General features: G+C 44.0%; 1 protein-coding gene across 2 annotated transcripts in view; it reads right to left on the bottom strand.

The window, feature by feature from the left end:
- The window catches only part of PITPNC1 (phosphatidylinositol transfer protein cytoplasmic 1), a 325500-nt gene that overhangs the window by 244523 nt on the left and 62709 nt on the right, over positions 1-18268 (bottom strand). The gene's annotated exons all lie outside the window — the stretch shown is intronic.

Genomic DNA, 18268 nt, shown 5'->3' with positions numbered 1-18268 from the left:
CAATTTTATGTTCTTGGGTTCCAAGTGAAAAAAAACCTCTCCCCTGAAAAAAGGATATTCCAAACCTGAGCCTTAAGCAGGGTGATCCAGGACGTCTAAAGTAGGAAATAAGCAGAAATAAGGCAGTGACACTCCCAGGATCTCTAGAAGAAGCAATGCAAATTGTTCTGAGCAATGCATATTGTTCTGAAGGAGCCTCACTATCAGACCATGTAAGATTCCCATGGAAAAAAAATAATCCCCACTAAAGGTTTAGAGGAAAATTAAAAATTAGAATACAGCATAAGCAGAAAACAGCAAATACAACAAACAAGATTATTAGAACTCCAGGGAACTTGGAAAAATAAAACTACAACTTGAAAGAGAGAGTACAATATAAGCGTGCTTTAGACTATTAAAGACAGAAAATGAGAAACCAAAACCCCGAGAAAAAATATTCTAGGAAAAAAGTAAGAGTCAGATGTGAAAACAAGCCAAATGGTACTTTTGGAAATAAATAATTTTTAAACACAATAGATAGATTAAATAGTAAATTAGACAGAAATGAAGAGATAATTCAGTAAAAAGGAAGACAGATGAGAGGAAATTACCCAAAGAGCATTAGAGAGGTCAATGAGGCATAAAAGAATAACTAAGGGCACAGAGAGTACAATGAGAAGGTCCATATGCATGTAATACAAGATCCAGATGATGAAAACAGAGATACAGTGTTAGTTTGGGTCCTCCAAGAAGCAGATGCTAAGAGGACATGTTGGGAAAAACACCTGTGAAGGAAAAAGAGGAGGAAGCAGGAGGAGGCAGGGAGAGCCTTCAGACCGTGGTGTAGGTATGGAGAGAGATGAAAGGAGTACTGGATAGGAAGAGACTCAGAGTGAGACGCAGTTGTAACAAAGTTTTGGTCACACTGATGGGGGTCCGGGAACCAATGTCATCCATGAAAGGATCCTGCCTCCTGCAGCAATGGGCCAGCACTGGTACCCCTGTCATATTCTGCCATCAGCTGGGAGCAGCCCAGTAGAAGCGTGAGTGAATCTGAGATGTGGCCTCTGGGGCTCAGTCAACTATGCTTCCCCCAGCAAGACAACTGAGCAGCATGATTTTATGGCTGCCACAATGAAAGAGAAGCAATATTTTAAAAGATAATAGTTAAGGACTTACCAAAATTTTAAAAGTCATGAATCCTCCATGTAAAGAATACCAAGTTCTAAGCAGAATAAATAAAAATAAATCAATACACACAGGACTGAGGCTCCAGAATATCAAAGACAAAGAGGAAGCCTTAAAGAACAGCCAGATAGCCGGGCGCGGTGGCTCACGCCTGTAATCCCAGCACTTTGGGAGGCCGAGGCGGGCGGATTACGAGGTCAGGAGATCAAGACCATCCTGGCTAACACGGTGAAACCCCGTCTCTACTAAAAATACAAAAAAAATTAGCCAGGCGTGGTGGCGGGCACCTGTAGTCCCAGCTACTCGGGAGGCTGAGGCAGGAGAATGGCGTGAACCCGGGAGGTGGAGCTTGCAGTGAGCCGAGATTGCACCACTGCACTCCAGCCTGGGTGACGAGCAAGACTCCGTCTCAACAAAAAAAAAAGAACAGCTAGAGAGAGATGGCAGAGTACCTACAAAGAAAGAGCAATCAGACAGAAGACTTCTCAGTAACAAATGAGAGGTGAGCAGGGTTTGGCAGCACAAGACTATAGTCCCAGATACTTCAGAGGCTGAGGAGGGAGGATCGTTTCAGCTTAGGAGGTCTGGGCTGTAGTGCACTATGCCAAACAGGTATCCACACTAAGTTTGGCATCAATATGGTGACCTCCCAGGGTCAGGGGACCACCAGGCTGCCTAAGGAGAGGTGAAATGATGGTCCAAGTCAAAAAACTCCCGTGCTGATCAGTAGTGGCCACTGCACTCCAGCCTGGCCAACATAGTGAGACCTCATTTCCAAATAAATAAGAAAAAAGAGAGTTGAGAAGCTGAGAAAACAGATGAGGGAAAAAAAAAAAGTTGAGAAGACAAATGAAACAGATCATCAGAGGGTTGAGGCGAGATTCTATACTCAGCTTAAAGAGAGTCACTGCAAGATGAGGACAAAGAAAGACGTTTTCCAACAAGAACTAAGTACATTCACAGGCTCTTACTAAAATGCACTGAAGTATATATTTTCGGAAAATAAAATGTGCGCATAGAAGAGTACTTAGAAACAATGGCAAATAAAGACACTAGTAAATAAAAATATATACAGTTTGGGCTGCACAAAACAAAAATAACAGTGAATAAAACACAAAATACAATAGAATACCAAAAAAGAGAGAAATTAAAACACTAAATTTAAAAAAACTGGATGGGGGAGGTGATAGGGTAATTTCTGACTGCTATTTAAGTATACACTTCGAATATTTTTAGGGTAACAAAGCTAGTAGAGAGAAAAAGAGGAGTTGGTAAAACTCAATTCAGTAGGAGACAGGAAAGGAGAAAAAGAAAGCAGAGAAAAAGTATGGGAAATAGAAAACATGAAATAAGACAAAAAAAGTCAACAATTGCTATAAATGCAAACAGACTGAAATAGCTGGTTAAAAAACAGGTTATTAATAGCTGGTTAAAAAACCCAGACTCGAGATTTTTTTCTTAATTTAGCTATAAGCTATTTACAAGAGGCACATCTAAAATACAACAACATAGAAAAGTTAAAAGTAAAGGCATTAGAAAACACGTACCAGACAGAAACTGACCAAAAGGGGAAGAAGACTGGAAGCCTAAGGCAAAAGCATCATTAGGATCGACTGGTTCTTTACAGCCCACTTACTGGTTCTTAACAGTTAGACAAGTTACTTAAAGTTTTTGAGCCAGTTTCCTCACCTATAAAATGGTATGATAATAATAGACTTGTTTTTGAATCTGGAATGTGCTTTTTAAAAGTAACAAATGTAAATACAGCAAAATGTTAATACCGATTTAATCTTTCTGGTGGGTATATAAGCGTGAATTTCATTATTATCTGTACATGTTTTGTATATTTGAATTGTTTTTAAAATAAAAATGTTTTAGTTTTTTAAGTTCACAAACCCAGTAACCAAGTAAAAATATAAGAAGAGCATTGTAAACAACAATGGGAGTGGTGGCTCACATCTGTAATCCCAGCACTTTGGAAGGCCGAGGCGGGTGGATCACTTGAGGTCAGCAGTTCGACACCAGTCTGGCCAGCATGGCGAAAACCCATCTCTACTAAAAATACAAAAAAAAAAAAAAAAAAAAAAAATTAGCTGGGCATGGTGGTGGGCATAGGTAACCTCAGCTACTCTGGCACTGAGGCAGGAGAATCGTTTGAACCCAGGAGTCAGAGGTTGAAGTGAGCCGAGATCGCACCACTGCACTCCAGAGCGAGACTCTGTCTCAAAAAAAAAAAAAAAAGAAATAAATAAAATGTAGATACCCTGTAACCCAGTGACTAAATTTTGTAATTTATCCCGAGGAATGAATCAAGAGATGTGTATAAGCATGTATGTTGCTGAGTTCAGTCTAATGGTGAAAAATTCAAAACAACGTTAATGTTGTTGGAAATTGCTTTAGTAAATTTTAACACATTAGTATAACAAAATAGTGCGCAGTCATTAAAATTCAGGTTATAGAAGAATATTAATGACAAGCATAGTATATTGATAGGTGAAAAAGATACAAAGCAGTATGCCTTGATTGGACTTGGGTTTTACTTTAAAATACGTGTAGGCTGGGTACAGAAGCTTCCGCCTGTTATCCCAGCACTTTGGAAAGTCAAAGCAGGAGGATCACTTGAGTTCAGGAGTTCAAGTTCAGCCTGGGCAACACAGCAAGACCCCATCTCTACAAAAAATAATAAAAATCGGCCAGGTGTGGTGGTATGCACCTGTAATCCCAGTTACTCAGGGGGCTGAAGTGGGAGGATTGCTTGACCCCTGGAGGTGGAGGCTGCAGTGAGCCGTGATCGCACCAGTGCACTCCAGCCTGGGTGACACAGTGAGACCCTGACTCAAAAAAAAAAAAAAGGAAAATAAAAAATAATAAAATATGTGTATTATGTACACAATTGTCTAGAAGGCTATGGAGCAACATACTACTCATGAAACATCTCTGGATGGTGGAGATTCTGAATGACTTTTGTTTTATTGTGCTTTTTTGTGTTTTCCAAGTTTTCTGCAGTGAACATATGGTGCTTTGTAATTAAGAAAAAAGCAATCATCGTTTCTAAAGTAAACGGCAATAATTCAAGTTCATACTCTAATGCAGAGTCCGCAAACTATATCCTGCAGGCTAAATGCTGCCTGCCACCCATTTTCATACTGCCCATGACTTAAGAATGGTTTTACATTTTTAAATGGTTGAAAAAAAACATCAAAAGGAGAATAAAATGTACAATATGTCATTCTAAATCTTTGTGTTTAATCTTTACAGCAACTCTGTGAAATAGGTACTATTACTCATTTTATAGATGAGGAAACCAAAGCTTTTAGATGAGTTATGTAAGTAGTGAAAGATCTCATAGTTAATAAGTTTTTGAGCTGGAATTCAGACCCCAGAGTCGTACCCTACAGCCTGTACTCTTTTTTGGGTTTTTTTTTTTTTTTTTTTTTTTTTTGGGACGGAGTCTTGCTCTGTGTCCTAGACTGGAGTGCAGTGGCACTATCTCGGCTCACTGCAACCTCTGCCTCCCGCGTTCAAGCAATTCTCCTGCCTCAGCCTCCCGAGTAGCTGGGATTACAGGCACCCGCCACCAGACCTGGGTCCTTTTTGTATTTTTAGTAGAGATGGGGTTTCACCATGTTGGCTAGGCTGGTCTCGAACTCCTGACCTCAGGCAATCCGCCCACCTTGGCCTCCCAAAGTGAGCCACCGCGCCCAGCCTGAGTCTGTACTCTTAATGTGCTTCCCCCATGTGAAAAGTTCCCCAACATTATGAGGGCAAATCAAGTCAGTACATTCTGGTGAATTCTCAGGAGGGAAGACCACTGCGTATCAGAGAAGCTTTGTAGAAGAATGAGGCCACATCTCTACCACGATGACAGGAAACATTAACTCTGAACTTCCAAATAAGCAAAATGTTTTCCTCCCTCAAATAATTCAATTCTTCTCATTAGTAAACTTATGTTACAGAAAATCATACCCCATTATTATGTTTGGACTTTCATCGATAAAAATTCTTGGAAATTTGTTTTGGCTCTCATTATGTCAGCACCTCCACAATATCGCTGATGTTTTCTCTTGGCCCATGAAGCCTGACATATTTGTTTACTCTCTTTACAGAAAATGTTTGCAGACCCCTGCTCTAATTAACACAAAGAAAGAGGGCAGAGGGGAGTGGCAGGCAGTCATGGTATTGATGAGAATAATTCCCCACACCTGGAGCTACAGAGTAGCCCATAACCCAGCTGGTTCTCTCCCAAGCTGCTCCACAAGCTCTTAGTCATTTCGAGATTGAGTTTCTTTCCTCCTCCTGCTCTGTCTATATTTTCTCCATTACCTCTCACCAAGAGGTAAGCAAAGCAAAGGAAAAAAAGGTAAAACTTAATTCAGTCAAGTTTAATACTACTTAAAAACTGACAAAAAATTTGTTCAGGGGAAGAGATTTGACTTGTACATCATCTCTAGAGTTGATTCGCCATGTTTTCTGTTACCTAAAATATTGAGATTTGGCCACTCCTACTAAGTATCAGTTTGCTCATTCACTCAACAAACCCTAAGCATTTCCCATGTACCCTGCCCCTGGACACAATACTGGATCAATCAGCTAGATAGAGCACTCACAGGTGAGCAGATATTTTATATATATAACAGCACAACACAACATGTTCTATGATGGAAAGCAGTTGTAAAAGAGTACAGGAAATGCGAAGTAAAACCGCAGTGAGATACCACCACACACTCATTAGAATAGCTACAAACAAAAGACAGATAATACCAAGTACTGGCAAGGATGTGGCAAACCCAAACCCTCATATGTTGCTAGTGAGAGTAAAAAAAAAAAATGCAAGAACTACTTTGGAAAACAGCCTGGCAATTTCTTTGTAAGTTAAACATACATTTAATATAAGACCCAGCAGCTGGGCACAGTGGCTCAAGCCTGTAATTCCAACACTTTGGGAGGCCAAGGTGGGCGGATCATGAGGAGATCATGACCATCCTGACCAACATGGTGAAACCCTGTCTCTACTAAAAATACAAAAATTAGCTGGGCTGGGCATGGTGGCGCACACCTGTAGTCCCAGCTACTCAGGAGGCTGAAGCAGGTGAATCACTTGAACCCAGGAGGTGGAGGTTGCAGTGAGCTGAGATGGCACCACTGCACTCCAGCATGGCGACAGAGTGAGACTCCATCTCAAAAAAAAAAAAAGCCCAGAAATTCCACTCCTTAAAGTATCTCCCCAAGAGGAACGAAAGCACATGTCCATCCAAGACTTGTATACAAATGATCACAGCAGCAATATTCACAGTAGCCCCAAATTAGAAACAAATCTCTATCAACTGGTGATGAATAAACAAAATGTGGTATGTCCACACAACAGAATGCTATTAGCAGTAAAACAAGAACCAACTACTGGCCAGGCACAGTGGCTCACGCCTATAATCCCAGCACTTTGGGAGGCTGAGGGGGGCAGACTGCTTGAGCGCAGGAGTTCGAGACTAGCCTGGGAAACATGGTGAGACCCCCGTCTCTATAAAAATAAATAAATAAATAAATAAGCCAGGTGTGGTGGCATATGCCTAGTCCCAGCTACTCAGGAGGCTGACGTGGGAGGACCACTTGAGCCTAGGAGGTGGAGGCTGCAGTGAACTGTGATTGCACAACTGCACTCTAGCCTGGGTGACAAGAGTGAGACCCTATCTCAAAAAACAAAAACAAAAATCCCCAACTACTGATGCATTCAACAACATTAATGAACTCAAAAACATTACGTTGAGTAAAAGAAGCCAGTCTCAGCCGGGCACAGTGGCTCACACCTGTAATCCCAGCACTTTGGGAGGCCAAGGCGGGCAGATCATGAGGTCAGGAGATCAAGACCATCCTGGCTAACACGGTGAAACCTGTCTCTACCAAAAATACAAAAATTGGCCGGGCATGGTGGTAGGCGTCTGTAGTCCCAGCTACTGGGGAGGCTGAGGCAGGAGAATGGCGCGAACCTGGGAGGCGGAGCTTGCAGCGAACCAAGATCACACCACTGCACTCCAGCCTGGGCCACAGGGTGAGACTCTGTCTCAAAACAAAACAACAACAACAACAACAAAAATAGGCCAATCTCAAAGGACTACATGTTGTATAATTTTTATATGAAATTACCAGAAAAGACAAAACTATAGAGACATAAATCAGATCACTACTTGCCAGGGATCAGGGTAAGAGCAAGAACTGACCACAAATAGCAAGGGGAGGGGAATGGAAGGTTCTAAAACCGGACTGTGGTGAGGGCTGCACAGATGTATGGATTTACTAAAACGTATGAGCTTTTCTTTTTTTACTAAAACTTATCCATTTTACACTTAAGATAGGTGAGTTTATCATGTGCATAAAAAAATTTTTGGCTGGGTACAGTGGCTCACACTTATAATCCTAGCACTCTGGGAGGCCAAGGTGGGTGGATCACCTAAGGTCAGGGGTTCGAGATCAGCCTGACCAATATGGCAAAACCCCGTTTCTACTAAAAATACAAAAATTATCTGGGTGTGATGGTGCGCACCTGTAGTCCCAGCTACTCAGGAGGCTGAGGCAGAAGAATCGCTTGAACCCAGGAGGCGGAGGTCGCAGTGAGCCAAGATCACACCACTGCACTCCAGCCTGGGTGACAAGAGTGAAACTCTGTCTCAAAAAAAAGAAAAGAAATTAGATTTTGATATGGGCTACAGCTGAACCTTGAAAACATGCTGAGAAAAAGACGCCAGATACAGAAAACACGTAATGTTGATTCTACTTTTTATGAGGTACCTAGAATAGGCCAATTCACAGAGGCAGAACGTAGGATAGAGGTTACCAGAGGGTGGGGAAAGGGGACATTGAGGAGTTAGTGTTTAATGGGTGGAATTTCTATTTGGGATGATGAAAAAGTTCTGGAAGCGGACAGTGATGATGGTTGCCCAGCATTGTGAATATACTTAATGCCACTAAATTGTACACGTCACAATGCTTAAAATGGGCCGAGCATGGTGGCTCACACCCTTCCCAGCACTCTTGGAGTCTGATGCGGGCAGATCACTTGAGCTCAGGAGTTTGAGACCAGCCTGGGCAACGTAGCAAAAATCTTGTCTCTACTAAAATTACAACAAATTAGCGGGCACAGTGGTGTACGCCTGTAGTCCCAGATAATCGAGAGTCTGAGGTAGGAGGATCGCTTGAGCCAGAGAGATTGAGGCTGCAGTGAGCTGTGATCACACCACTGCACTCCAGCCTGGGTGACAGAGCAAGACTTTGTCTTCCAAAAAAAAAAAAAAACTTAAAATGGTAAATTTTTATCTTATACGTATTTTGCCACAGCGTGTTTTTTTTTTTTTTTTTTTTTTTTTTTTTTTTTTTTTTTACGAAGTCTTCCGTGCACCTTCAGGAGGAAGAGGGGCCTGGGACTTGCCCGTGGGCTCACTTTCAGGTGGCTATTTCTTCATCAGTTGAGTTCTTAACTGTCTCTAATTGATAGCAAAGGGAAGAAAACGCAGTTTGCTTTCACACACAGCCCATTGTCCAAATGCCTGAAGACGTTAATTTGAAAAATACTGCAAGAATCACGAAACTGATTCTAAATTTACTTCTAAATCATGAGAGCAAACCTGAAGTGTGGTTTTAATTGGGTTTACAGGAAGTATTAAGTGTTGTGTATGTGACTTGTTCTTTTGTTTAACTGCTGGTAATCACTGGCTACTGCACTAATCTCATGACCACAGAGACAAGCAGTTGAGTAATTAAAATATTCAAAATCTGCTCAGTGGCTCACCCCTGTAATCCCAACATTTTGGGAGGCCAAGGCGGAAGGATCACTTGAGACCAAGAGTTCAAGACCAGCCTGAGCAATGTAGTGAGACCCCCATCTCTGCAAAAAAAAATTTTTTAAATCTGAGCTAAAAGAAAAACAGTTTGTTTCCAATGCTTTCATTTTAACCCTCACTGTGATACAGGCATCAAAGAATTAACCTTTTAAAAGAAGATAAATTAGCTTTCATATTTGACTGTTTGGACAGCTAGCTGTATATGACAACTTTTTGTCCCTTTTCTCCACCCCTAAACAGAGAAAGCTGTTGAGTCTCAATTCTCCAAGATGTCTAGATTACAATGTTGAAGTTCTCATACAAGCAAAACCTCCCAGCAATGGTACATGTCTTGTCAAAGTAAAGACAAGAAGATTTTTTTCTTTGCTATCTATCAAGAAGATAAAAGGGTGTGCCTATTACTTTAAAAAACGTTTTCTTTTTTCTTTAATGAAAAGTGTTATGCTTATTCCACTGGCAGTTTAACAAGGAATCTTGGGTCGTCAGCAAGGCTTCAAAATGGGTGATTAGAACACTACAGGCTGATAGACTCCAAATTAAATTGACAATACCCAATCTAAGCTTCAAAAGATGTGTGTATCGGCACCACCATCAAAAGCAATTCTCTGAGTCACTTTTAGCTTCTCCCAGACTCTGAGCCTTTCCAAATTAGAACATGGAAAAGGAAAAAAATGCAAGATAAGGCACTTTGCTGTGTCATCCTTTAGAAAGTCAGCGAAAATTAAATAAGTACAACCAAATGGATTTATTGCTTGAGTGACAATGCTCAAGTGACAGGGAGGAAGAATAAGAAAATAAAAATGTTAGCACTGAATAAGGAGCAGAACAATAAAAACTTAGAAGATCAGTGTACCTGGCTGAGCATGCTGGCTCATGCCTATAATCCCAGAATTTTGGGAGGCCAAGGCGGGAGGATTGCCTGACGTCAGGAGTTCGAGAGCAGTTTGGCCAACATGGCAAAACCCCGTCTCTATCAAAAATAGAAAAATTAGGCCGGGTGCGGTGGCTCAAGCCTGTAATCTCAGCACTTTGGGAGGCCGAGACGGGCGGATCACAAGGTCAGGAGATCGAGACCATCCTGGCTAACACGGCGAAACCCCGTCTCTACTGAAAAATACAAAAAACTAGCCGGGCGAGGTGGCGGGCGCCTGTATTCCCAGCTACTCCGGAGGCTGAGGCAGGAGAATGGCGTAAACCCGGGAGGCAGAGCTCGCAGTGAGCTGAGATCCGGCCACTGCACTCCAGCCCGGGCGAGAGCGAGACTCCGTCTCAAAAAAAAAAAAAAAAGAAAAAAAAAAAGAAAAATTAGCCAGGCATGGTGGCATGCAACTGTTATCCCAGCTACTGGGGAGGCTGAGGCAGGAGACTCACTTGAACCCAGGAGGCAGAGGAGATCGTGCCACTGCACTCCAGCCTGGGTGACAGAACAAGACCCCATCTCAAACACACAAACAAATAAACAAGAAAGATCGATGTACCTGCCTTTCCAGCCTAGTAAATATGGCCCAATGGTGATTTTGACTGTGGAAGGTGAGAAAGAACTTTGCACCAGAAGATAAAAGCCCACAGGAAAGACTAGAAGCACGAGACCCTGACAGAGAAGAGAATGGTCCAGTGGTTCTAGAGAGGTTCTAGAGAATGGTCCAGTGGAGGAGAGAAACGGAGGTGAGATTAATCAAGATAGAGACCAAGATAAAGCATGAAGCATCCCCAAGGGCAGGTTCATGAATGAGGAGCACCAAGCGGTTTTCCAGGCTGTAGCTGAATGCCAGCAGAGAATCTCTGCACCCTCTCCTGCAAGTCAGGGAAGGTGCCCCAGTTCTCAGAGCACCTGGTTCCGGGTGATCAAATCACTTTCCTCTGGGTAGAAGAACCCCTACATCCACACACTCGGTGACACATAAAGACTGTGACCAAAAGCAAATGAAAACACCTAAAGTAAGCCCCCAAAATCATTTAAAATAAGGCTTTATAGAAAAGCAATGCAGCCGGGCGCAGTGGCTCATGCCTGTAATCCCAGCACTTTGAGAGGCCAAGGCGGGTGGATCACCTGAGGTCAGAAGTTCGACACCAGCCTGACCAACATGGAGAAACCCTGTCTCTACTAAAAATATCAACATTAGCTGGGTGTGGTGGTGCGCGCCTTTAATCCCAGCTACTCCGCAGGCTGAAGCAGGAGAATCGCTTGAACCTGGGAGGTGGAGGGTGCAGTGAGCTGAGATCACACCACTGCGCTCCAGCCTGGGTGACAGAGCAAGACTCTATCTCAACGAAAGAAAGAAAGAAAAACAACCTGATAGCTGGGATCGCAGGTAAAAATTTCAGGAAATCAACACATTCAAAGCAGGGGTTTGTCCCTCCATAGTATCAAAGACAACAAAACAGGCTTCCACCATTCCAAGGACTATCGCCTAAGACCTCTGCTGACTCCAAGAAGGGATGGCACCACGTCCGAGGCACCAAAGAAGAGACCCAGGATTGGCGTGGTGGCTCAGGCCTGAAATCCCAGCACCTTGGGAGTCTGAGGTGGGAGGATCACTCGGGCCCAGGAGTTCAAGAACAGCCTGGGCAAGATGGTGAGACCCCTGCCTCTACAAAAAAATTTAAAAATTATCCGGGTATGGTGGTACATGCCTGTAGTCAGCTGTGAGTATACCACTGCACTCCAGCCTGGGAGACTCCATTAAAAAAAGAGAGAGACCTGGAGCCAGTGAGGGAGACACAGGGTTTATTGAGACTTACATAAGGGTCATTCCAGGGGCAGCAGGCTGGACAGGAGAACCACTGCTGTTTGTACTGAGCACGCAGTTTGTAATGCATTTTTCACTTGGCACCCTCCACCTAGCAACCTCCATTTAACCCAAAGCAAAGGGCCTCCATCCCCCAGATGGCCTGCATTCCAAAGAACGAGCCAGGGATTCGGATGTCCATCATAGATAAGGAGTGAATCTCCAGGTTGGCCACTCTCAGATTCCTTAGCTTGGAAGTCCAAACACACATTCTTCTTAGATCCTAGGGTCATTCTTTTTTTTTTTTTTTTTTTTTTTGAGACAGAGTCTCACTCTATGGACCAGGCTGGAGTGCAGTGGCACCATCTTGGCTTAGTGCAACCTCTGCCTCCTAGGTTCAAGCGATTCTCCTGCCTCAGCCTCCCAAGTAGCTGGGATTACAGGTGCCCGCCACCATACCTAGCTAATTTTTGTATTTTTAGTAGAGACAGGGTTTCACCATGTTGCCCAACCTGGTCTCAAACTCCTGACCTCAAGTGATCTGCCCACCTCAGCCTCCCAAAGTGCTGGGATTACAGGTATGAGCCACCGTGCCCAGCCAACCCTAGGGTCTTCTTAGGGTGTGCTTCAGTTATGGCTGTCAGGTGCATCTGCCATACAAGGACCCAGATCCACCATTCAAACACCCACCATTCAAAAACCCACCGTTCAATGGACCCAGAGAGGCTTATTCTGCTGAGGACTTGGGATGCACGAGTTTTGAAACCTGCACAAATAGTCAACCCTCCCTTTACAGATACGAAAGCATCTCTTTGTCCTCCTAAGAGATTCTGGGATGGCAAGACATCAATAGGCTCACTCTGTTCTATTTCTCTTAGCATAAATCAAAAAAAAATCTTAATCAGGAAGGAAATGATTTTTGTACCATACGCCTAATGTTCAATGTCTGTGGGCTATCCTGGTGAAGCTGTCATATTCTTTTATTTTCCATTCTTTGTTTTCTTTCTTTCTTTTTCTTTTCTTTTCTTTTCTTTTTTTTTTTTTTTTAAACAGAAGAATTTCTTCCTTCTTTAGGCAGAAAGGACTGCAGCAAAAGAATTGGTTGTGCCTTAATTTTAGGAATTGCTGAAGTGGTAGGTCAAAAAAGCAATATGGAGCACACTATCACTTGTGGCCTCAGGACACGCACACACACACACAAGAATCAGTCAAAGAAGTCTGGAGTGCGGTAGCTCATGCCTGTAATCCCAGCACTTTGGGAGGCTAAGGCAGATGGATCACAAAGTCAGGAGATCCAGACCATCCTGGCCAACATGGTGAAACCCCGTCTCTACTAAAAATACAAAAATTAGCTGGGCATGGTGGCGCACGCCTGTAATCCCAGGTACTTGAGAGACTGAGGCAGGAGAATCGCTTGAACCCAGGAGAGGTTGCAGTGAGCTGAGATTGTGCCACTACACTGCAGCCTGGGCGACAGAGTGAGACTGTCTCGGGGCGGAGGGGAGGAAAAAAAATCAGCCAAAGATACCTCAAGTCTGGTTGGAACTTCTGAAGCAATTTAAGCCCTATGCTCCAAATGCCTAAACAATGGCCTCTATTTATCCACAGTTCAAAAGACCTCATTGCATCAGAAGGCAGCTTCCTGAATAAGATTGCCGCTAATTCTCCCAGCAGCAGAAATCCGCTCGCATGAATAACAAAGTTTCGCTCTGTTATTCATAATAAGGATTAAACCCAGTGGGATAAAATGTACGGTTGCCAGGTCATCTTGGGGTAGGGCTGAGTATGGAAAACATGAGTTCTCATTTCTCCCCAACTAACTAACACCCCGTAGTTGGTGCAGGTAACAGTTTCTTTAAATGCACCTGTCACAATTCCTTTTGCTACTAAAGGAGAAATTAGTTAACACAGAAAGCACATTGAGAGACAGAGCTAAAGGGCACTACAGAAATATTACCGCTGGCCTTTGCTCCATGTCACGAGTGTGAATGCAACCCTTCAAAGTAATACCTAGTTACTGTTGGTGCTCAGAAAGCGATATCCCAAAATATGGCAGTTTGACATGCTGAATTGAGGAAGAGGCCTCAAGGTGTCTCTGATCCTCCTCCCTTTCCCCTCATTTCTTGTCTCATGCGTCCATATGAAGAGACCACCAAACAGGCTTTGTGTGAGCAACATGGCTGTTTATTTCACCTGGATGCAGCGGGGCTGAGTCCGAAAAAGGAGTCAGCAAAGGGTGGTGGATTATCACTAGTTCTTATAGGTTTTGGGATAGGCGGTGGAGTTAAGAGCAATGTTTGGGGGGCAGGGGTGGATCTCACAAAGTACATTCTCTCTTTTTTTTTTTTTTGAGACGGAGTCTCGCTCTGTCGCCGGGGCTGGAGTGCAGTGGCCGGATCTCAGCTCACTGCAAGCTCCGCCTCCCGGGTTCACGCCATTCTCCTGCCTCAGCCTCCCGAGTAGCTGGGACTACAGGCGCCCGCCACCTCGCCTGGCTAGCTTTTTGTATTTTTTAGTAGAGATGGGGTTTCACCGTGTTAGCCAGGATGGTCTCGAACTCCTGACCTCGTCATCCGCCCATCTCAGCCTCCCAAAGTGCTGGGATTACAGGCTTGAGCCACCGGGCCCGGCCACAAAGTACATTCTCAAGGGTGGGGAGAATTATAAAGAACCTTCTTGGCCGGGCACGGTGGCTCAAGCCTGTAATCCCAGCACTTTGGGAAGCTGAGACGGGCGGATCACGAGGTCAGGAGATCGAGACCATCCTGGCTAACACAGTGAAACCCCGTCTCTACTAAAAAATACAAAAAAAAAAAAAAACTAGCCGGGCGAGGTGGTGGGCGCCTGTAGTCCCAGCTACTTGGGAGGCTGAGGCAGGAGAATGGCGTAAACCCGGGAGGCGGAGCTTGCAGTGAGCTGAGATCCAGCCTCTGCACTCCAGCCTGGGCGACAGAGCCAGACTCCGTCTCAAAAAAAAAAAAAAAAAAAAAAAAAAAAGAACCTTCTTAAAGGTGGGGGAGATTACAAAGTACATTGATCAGTTAGGGTGGGGCAGAAACAAATCACAGTGGTGGAATGTCATCAGTTAAGGCTATTTTCACTTCTGTGGATCTTCCGTGGCTTCAGACCATCTGGATGTGTACGTGCAGGTCACTGGGGATATGATGGCTCAGCTTGGGCTCAGAGGCCTGACATTTCTGTCCTCCCAAAACACAGGATAGAAGTTATTCTCCTGAGTTCCCTTATCTCCCTAACGTCTAGACCTGGCAAAGAAGAAAACAATCACCTCTGATCCATTCCCTCCCTGAGTTTTCATTAACTGAACTCATATCACAGGACAAAAGACTGAAGTCGGTCAACACACCTGGGAAGGCTTTCGTCACAAACCATTGTCTGCCCAACAGACTTTGTCGCAAGCCTTTGTATGTTCTTCAAGCCCATTGAATTCCCCTAAAAATCATCAGCTACTTCCCTAAAATCATCCTCACTTCCCATCTCCTTTTCCCCTAAAAAACACAAGACATATAAACATCTGTACCCCACTGGGATATGGGTAATCACTCTGTGTTCCTCCCTCCTCCCACCATGCACACTAATACACTTACATACCGTTTCTTCTTTTTTTTTGAGACTGAGTCTCGCTCTGTCGCCCAGGCTGGAGTGCAATGGCGCCATCTCAGCTCACTGCAACCGCCGCCTCCCAGGTTCAAGCAATTCTCCTGCCTCAGCCTCCTGAGTAGCTGGGATTACAGGCACACACCACCACTCTCGGCTAATTTTTGTATTTTTAGTAGAGACAGAGTTTCACCATGTTGGCCAGGCTGATCTCAAACTCCTGACCTTGGGCGATCCTCCCACTTCAACTTCCCAAAGTGCTGGGATTACAGGCGTGAGCCACCGCGCCTGGCCAGCCTTCTCTTCTATTAATCTGCTTTTTGTCAGTTGATTTTTCAGCAAACCTTTAGGGGACAAAGGCGAATTTTTTCCTTAGCCCTTGCATTACATAAAACTAAAAGACTCTCCAGTCTGTCCCCTCACCCAAAGGCTGCCTCTCTGTCCCAGGCCTAGGTTTTCCTCTGCTCCACCCCCCGCCACCCAGTCCCCACTGCAGATAAAACAATCTGCTCACCACATGTTGCACACATGATTTACAGCTTCCTACTTACAGACCTTCTCTGCCAAAATCCGTATTCCTCCTTCATAACTTGCTTCCAAGAGCTTCCCCGTGATCTCAGCCTATTGTGATCTCTTCTTTACACCAGGTTCATAGTGAGTTTGCAATCAATTACAATGTTCATGTTCTTCCTTTAATAATTATATGTGAAGTGACAGTAAGGTCCAGGATTTGCTTCCAAACAATCCCGGGATGGGGGCAGCAGAGCAGGGCAGTATGACAAGAAACCACCAGTTAATTGTTCTATTTGGGTAAAGGGTACATGTGGGTTCATCAGGCTGTTCTATTTTTGCTACAATTTTAAAGTTTCCATAGTAAAAATCTGAAAATAATGACAGTCACAAAGCTGGCTAATGACAGGACCAAGAGCCAAACCCAGGATCTCCTGATTTTAAGACCAGTGTCGGCTGGGTGCAGTGGCTCATGCCTGTAATCCCAGCACTTTGGAAGGCCGAGGCAGGCAGATCACCCGAGGTCAGGAGTTTGAGAGCAGCCTGGCCAACACGGCGAAACCCCATCTCTACTAAAAATACAAAAATTAGCCAGGCATGGTGGCAGACACCTGTAATTCCAGCTACTCAGGAGGCTGAGGCAGGAGAATCGCTTGAACCTTGGGGGCAGAGGTTGTGGTGAGCCGAGATCATGCCACTTCACTCCAGCCTGGGCGAAAGAGTGAGATTTCCCTCTCCAAAAAAAAAAAAAAAAAAAAAAAAAAAACGACCAGTGTCCTCTCTGCCTATTGTCCTCTGTGCTTTTGTTTTTCATGGATTTTTTTTATCATTGCTGTTTCTGCCTTTTTCACTGTGTCAAATTGTATTCATTTATTCATTTGACATGAAAAGCCCTGGTTGCTCGCCTCAAGGAGCTGGCAGTGGAACTAGGGACACCGGTAAACAGATAAATCACAGTCGAATCATGAATGCAACCACCAAGATATGAATTGAGTGGAAACGAACAGTTTCCTATGGGAAAACAGAACAGGGAAGCCTGCTTGAGAGAGTCCAAGACGGCTGCCCAGTCAGTCGGGGATATCTGAGGTGAAACTTGAGAGCTAACAGGAATATTTTCGGTGAAGGGGCTTGGAGACACAATTCAGGAGACAGGGGCACAATTCAGGCAGATAGCAGAGCATGGACAGAGGTGAAGTCTTGGAAAAGTTTGATGAGGCAAGAGAGGTGCAAACAGGGCCAGATGGGGCAGGTGCCCTGGTGGGTTAAATGGGGGCCAGATTTTGAAGGGGCTTCGACGCCAAGCCAAGGGGGCTGAATTTTCGCTCCCAGCAATCTGGAGTAACAAGAAAGTGACATGATCACTGGTGGTCTGTTAGGAAGGTAACTGGCAGCTGTATAGGTCAGAGCCCACATGGACTTTTGTAATAGACCAGAGCCTGGATTAGTGTGAGAGTTGCAGGTATTGCCTAGGTGCAAAATTTAAAGGGGTGCCTCAAACCTCAGCAATACAGATAAATATTATTTTAATGCATTGTTTTATTTTTTAGTTTTTTTGAGACAGAGTCTTGCTCTGTTGCCCAGGCTGGAGTGCAGTGGCTCAATCCTGGCTCATTGCAACCCTTCATCTCCTGGGTTCAAGCAATTCTCCTGCCTCAGCCTCCGAAGTAGCTGGGACTACAGGTGCGTGCCACCATGCCTGGCTAATTTTTGTTTTTTTTTTTGTATTTTTGGTAAAAACGGGGTTTTGCCATGTTGGCCAGGCTGGTCTTGAACTCCTAGGCTCAAGTGATCCACTCGCCTCAGCCTCCCAATGTGCTGTGATTACAGGTGTGAGCCACCACACCCAGCCATAATGCATTTTTTTAAATCAAAATGAATGCAAAGGAAATGCACAAGAAAAATACATCCAATTATAAATAAAGATGTGCTTGTTCTTATTTGTTTTAGGGCCCTGCCTTCTTTCCCGCTGGCTGCAGAATGCCCACCCCACCCTCCTCATCTCCCACCGCCTCATCCACCGCCTCATGAGTGGGCTTACGAGAGTTGACAATAATAGGATTACGGATTGGACAACATGAGACTTTACTCATAGTCAACTTTTTTTTTTATCGTAGAGCTTTATTAACTTTTCCACTTGGTCTACAACATGGGAGGATATTTTGATGCATACGAACATATATATGTATATATATGTTCACACAATATGAACATATATAGGCATCTATATATACATATATATATATATTTTCCCCCGATCTAGCTCCAATATGGTTTGGCAGGGCAGTGCAATCAACATAGCAAGAAATGAGGAGAGCCAGTCCTAAAGCAACAGGAAAAGTTTAGATGGTTAAAGAGGAGAAACCAGATTCAAGCAACATTTCTAGGGCAGAAATGAAAGAATATGGAAATACAGCAGGT

The sequence above is a fragment of the Rhinopithecus roxellana genome, chromosome 19 (assembly GCF_007565055.1).
Source record: "Rhinopithecus roxellana isolate Shanxi Qingling chromosome 19, ASM756505v1, whole genome shotgun sequence".
Lineage (NCBI taxonomy): Eukaryota > Metazoa > Chordata > Mammalia > Primates > Cercopithecidae > Rhinopithecus > Rhinopithecus roxellana.
The sequence above is the reverse complement of the archived record's forward strand: the minus strand, read 5'-3'. Positions and strand labels throughout refer to the sequence as shown.